The sequence below is a fragment of the Halichoerus grypus genome, chromosome 5 (assembly GCF_964656455.1).
Source record: "Halichoerus grypus chromosome 5, mHalGry1.hap1.1, whole genome shotgun sequence".
Lineage (NCBI taxonomy): Eukaryota > Metazoa > Chordata > Mammalia > Carnivora > Phocidae > Halichoerus > Halichoerus grypus.
In genome coordinates, this window is record NC_135716.1 from 134,285,642 (window position 1) to 134,291,042 (window position 5,401).

Consider the following 5,401-nt stretch of genomic DNA (forward strand, 5'->3'; position numbering starts at 1 on the left):
CTACCTCTTCCACTGCTAATCTTGTCGAGTTCCTGTCACTTCAGAGGATGACAGCAGCAACCTCAAGCACCAAAAGGGCCTGGTAGAATTGTTCTATCAAAGACATGGAGAGGAGTTCATGCCCTTGAAGTGATGGGGTGAAATTTGAGGGGAAGGCAAAAAGAACAGGAGATAAGATCATTACCCAAGAGCCCAAGTCCTAACCACTGAGCAGAGTTAAGCATCAGTGCAAATCTGGCAAAGGACATGGGCAGGGTTGAACCATGAGGTAGGGAAGGCATGGGAGCCATAAGGAAACCCTTGAGCTTTGCTTTCTCCTCACTTAGCTCTCCGAAAGTTTGTGAGTGAGACCTCCCATTTTTACTGGGGGAAGAGAGAGTAAGATGGAGAAAGGTTCTTATATCTGAATTTCTCTTGGGAGAGCAATGTATATAATTGCATAAAGAACATATCAAGAAGCTCTGTGGTTTGAAGGGAGAGTTCCCCAAATCATACCCCATCAACAAAAGATGAATGCTAAGTGTGGTGCAACTGCCAGGAAAAATAACTGGTTTTGCTCCTGAGAGGGTGGTTCAGTGGGTCTGAGGACAGAGTGAAGGGAGAAGAAGGAAAGGGGCAACTGTGCAGTCCAGAGAGCAGCGTGTTGTTGACAGCGACCTCCCCAGACCCAACTGCTGCTTCTGTAAAATTCTATAAAATTACAAAATGCTTGGTGTGGGCAGATCTCTTGAAGAACCTCCTGAAGAGGCCACATTTTGGGTCAGGGGTGATTTGGGATAAAACAGATTTAGTCCACATGGACAATTAGATAGGGAGCCTACTCACTGATAAGTTTAGGACTTTCATGACCTCTGCCCTTAACTTCAGACTCATATACCTAATTGCCTCCACAATATCTCCACTTGGATGACCAAAAAGCACCTCCAACCCACCAAAATCTTTTCCCCTCCAAATGCCCCCCATCAGAGGAAACATTCCTACCATTCAACGGGCTGCCCAGGCCACACTCTTGGGATCTTTCTCACTCCTTTTCCTGTGCTTCCATTTTCAAATCCATCAGCAAGTCCTGTTGGCCCGCCTTGAAAATATATCTCAAATCTTCCAACTCTCAACTACCTCTTCCACTGCTAATCTTGTCGAGTTCCTGTCACTTCAGAGGATGACAGCAGCAACCTCCTAACTGGTTTCTCTGATTCTGTGTTTGCCTCAGTATAGTTTATTCTCCTCACAGAGTAATCTTCAAGAAATGCAGGTCTGATCATGTCAATCTTGTGCTCAAAGCCATCCAATGACTTGGCAAAGTCCTTACAAAAGCCTTACAATTCTCTGTGACCTGGCCACCAACTTCATTGTCCACTCCTCTGCCTTACCTGGCGTTCCTTCTGCTCTTTGAAGTTGACAGGCACACTTTGTGTTTGCTGTACCCGGGTCTGCACCATTAGCAAAGAGTGAGGCTGGGACTCTAACCTGGGCTGGGGAACTCCAGAGCCATTGCTCTTAAACTGCTGTCACTTGCCAACCCCGTAGCACATATCACACTACCCAATAATGTAGTATTTATCTTCTTGTTTCCTTGGGGTCTTTCTCTCCCACTAAAAATTCAAATTTCATAAGGGCAGGGACTTTGTGTGTTTTGCTCATTATACTGTGCCTGGCACATAATTGGTGTTCTATAAATATTTGTGGAAGGAATGAAGTCTTAGCTGATATCCATATATAATGGCTGACAGTGAGGCACTTTTTATGCATTGTCCACTAGTCTTCATAGCAACCTCATCAAAAGGTCACTATTATGTTCCTCATTTTAATGAGGAGGGAACTGTGGCTTGAAGAGGTTAACTGTTTGCCCCACATTACACAGCTAGGAAGTGGAAGAGCAGGGATTTGAACTGGGGTCTGTTCACCTTCAGAGCCTAAGCTCTTAACCCTTGGGCTATGTTTTTCCTACTACCCTAAGCTTCTTTCTCTTCTCCATGTGGCACCTAGTTACACCAAGGAAATAATTAATAATTAAATAATTAATATGTTTGAAGAACTCAGAAAGACCTTAAGAAAACAAAAATGCCTTGGTATAAAGCATTAAACTTTTTATAACTGGGTAGCACCTGTTAAGACATATAAGCTCTTCCTCTATTTTAGAGAGAAGTTTGAGGTGCAGAGAAGTTGAATGGGTGTCTAAGGCCCCCAAACTCCATGATATTGACAAAAGACACCTGAGTAAGGAATTGGGAACTCTTCTGGTGAGTAACTGTGTATTATGGGTTGAATTATATCCTCCCTCAGATTTATATGTTGAAGTCCTAACCCCCAGTACCTCAGAATGTGACTTTATTTGGAAATAGATGCAATTAGTTAATTAGATGTAATTAGTTAAAATGAGGTCATACTGGAGTAGGGTGGGCCCTTAACCCAATATGACTGGTGTCCTTATAGAAAGGGGAAATTTGGATGCAGGCATACAAACACAGAGAACGCTGCATAAACATGAAGGAAGAGATTAGGGTGCTGCATCTACAAGCCAAGAATGTCAAAGGTTGCCCCAAATTATCAGAAGTTAGGGGAGAGGCATGAACAGATTCTCATAGCCCTCAGAAGGAACTGTCCCTGACCCCACCATAACCTTGCACTTCTAGCCTCCAGGACTGTGAGATAGTAAATTTCCACTGTTTAACCCCCCCCAACTCCCTCACCCTTCCCACCCCGGTTTGCGGTACTAGTTTATGGCGGCTCTACAACATTAATACACTGTGTGATCTCAGGCAGGTCACTGGCCATGTCTGAGCCTCAGTTCCTTTATTTATAAAAGTAAAGGGGTAGACCAGATGATCTCTGAGGAATCTTTGGTTCTAAAATTACATGGTTTCCGGGACGCCTGGGTGGCTCAGTCGTTAAGCGTCTGCCTTCGGCTCGGGTCATGATCCCAGGGTCCTGGGATCGAGTCCCGCATCGGGCTCCCTGCTCCTTGGGAGCCTGCTTCTCCCTCTGCCTCTCTCTCTCTGTCTCTCATGAATAAATAAATAAAATCTTTAAAAAAAAAATTACATTGTTTCCTTATTCCAGGACTCAGAAACCAATACATTTTTTTAAATTAATTAATTAGTTAATTAATTTAAGAGAGAGAGAATCTCAAACAGACTCCCAGCTGGACACAGAGCCAGATGCAGGGCTCAATCTCATGATCCTGAGATCATGACCTGAGCTGAAATCAAGAGTCAGACACTTAACTGACTCAGCCACCCAGGTGCCCCTTCCAACACCTTTTTTTTTGGTTTAAAAGGCTTTAGGCATGGGGTTGCATTTTACCCTTGCATAAAACCACTTGATTCAGTTCAGTTTGACAAATGTGTATTTGTTCTAGATATTGGATTGGGCATTGGAGATTCAACAGGGAATAAGATCCAGCTTCTGACTTCAGTGACTTACAGTCTTTTGGAAAAGACATAAACCCAACTTCAACATATAGCAGGTGTTAATAATTATAATATTTCTCAGAACTTTATGTATATCAACTCATGTAATTCTTGCATAACCTGCTATAATCTTGGTATTACTATAATTATCTTTATTCTACAGATGATAAAGCTGAGGCACAGGAGAGTTAAGTGACTTGCCCAAGGTTACACAGCTAATTACACAGGTAAAGCACAGGATGTTCTAGGAACTCAAGTAAGAGTCTTTATCCCAACCTTGGGGATCAGGGAAACTTCCTGTAGGAGGACACCTGATCCAAATCTTGAGGAATGTGGGAGAGAACCAGCTTGGAGAATTCTTCACAAAGGGTACAGGATGCATACAATGTGGGTTTATAAAGGGAATTTGCTAGCTTTCCTGCCCCACCTGGGTTTTACAGGTTTTAAAGCTCATGATCATTGATTTAATCAATCACTAAGACACAGGCTCGGGCTCGGAGAAGTAGCAATGGAATGGTGGAAAAGGCCTGGGATTATTACCTCCACCTGACAAATTAATAATCCCCATTTTGCTGAAGCCCAAAGAGTAGGTGAATTGTCTAAAGTCGTATGGTTAGTAAATGGAGGAGAGAGGATTTAAACCCAGGCCACTTGGCTCCAGAATCCATGCAATAAACCACCCTCCTTCACCTGAACCCCATTAGGCTTTGTTCAGTGGACAAGAGCTTCCCAGACTTCCAACTCATGTCAAAATAAGCCTGTGGGAAAAGGTCAAGGGAAGGCCATCTTCTGGAACTCTGACAGTTCCTGACTCTGTAAGTCAGCCTTAGGCTCCTACACATTTTGTTAAGTACTAAGCTATCACACTCAGCCTTGGCAGAGATGCCATAGTAATTTCTGCTTCTGCAGTAGTTCCCTGCCACTAGGAACACTGATATGCCATCATAGATACGAGAATGGTTACACTTATGACCTATGTTATAGAACCAGATAATTAACTTTCTTTTAGATTTATCTTCATTGTGGTTTTCCTGAGAACAAAATTATGATTTTGTGGTCTGCAGGGCAGATGGTGAGCAACACAGCAGACTGCAAGCTCCTGGACTATAGAGCTCTGTCTTACTCATCTCTGATGCCCGGTCTCATCTCTGTACCTGAACCAGCTCCTGGCCATGGTGGGTGGACAATATCTGAAGACAGTCATAGTGAAAGAAATTTGCTGTGGCCTGAATGTTTGTGTCCCTTCCCAAATTCATCTGTTGAAATTCTAACTCCCAAAGATAATGGTAATAGGAAGAGAGGCCTTTGGGAAGTGTTTAAGTCATGAGGGTGGGGGCTTCATGAATGGGATTACTGCATTATAATAAAAGGGTCCAGAGAGATCTCTAGCCCTTTCCACCAAGTGAGGAGTCTATTTCTACCAGTTATGATCCAGGAAGTGGGCCCTCACCAGAACGTGACTATGCTGGTACCTTAATTTTAGACTTCCCAGCCTCCGGAATTGTGAGAAATAAATTCCTGTTGTTTTTAAGCTGCCCAGTCTGTGGTGCTTTATTATAGCAGCCTGAACGGACTGACAAAAGCCTTAGCTCCAAGCATGACTCTCTCTTCAGGAGCGATAGCTCTCCACTCAAATTGCATCTGGGGAAAATTTTAAAAATCTGGTCCCCAGGGCTCTTGGGAATTCAAACAGAATCTAGGATTGTGGGTGGGACCCAAACATTAATATTTAAAAAAAAATTTATTCTTCAGGTGATTCTTATTTGCAGCAAGGATTAAAAAACATTTCCCTGTAGAAAACATACCTGCACATATTTATAAATATTTATAGCTGTAGACTTTATAAAAGTCACACCTGTGACTATGCTAACCAATTCACTTTGTCACTTAATCTGTAAGAGCTCAGGGATGGGGGTGGAATCAGAAATCAGGGATGGTAGCTAAGTGCCGTAAACATCAGCTCTACAACCGGCAGGCAGACTGGTTCTGCA

At 43.1% G+C, this 5,401-nt stretch overlaps 1 long non-coding RNA gene across 1 annotated transcript; it reads left to right on the plus strand.

Annotated features, from left to right (window-relative positions):
• The first annotated feature begins 3,363 nt into the window (after nt 1-3,363).
• On the plus strand, nt 3,364-4,840 carry LOC144381768 (uncharacterized). The gene is made up of 3 exons (XR_013447572.1): nt 3,364-3,466; nt 3,574-3,637; nt 4,475-4,840. It is a non-coding gene; the product is annotated as an uncharacterized LOC144381768 (long non-coding RNA).
• The last annotated feature ends 561 nt before the right edge of the window (nt 4,841-5,401 follow it).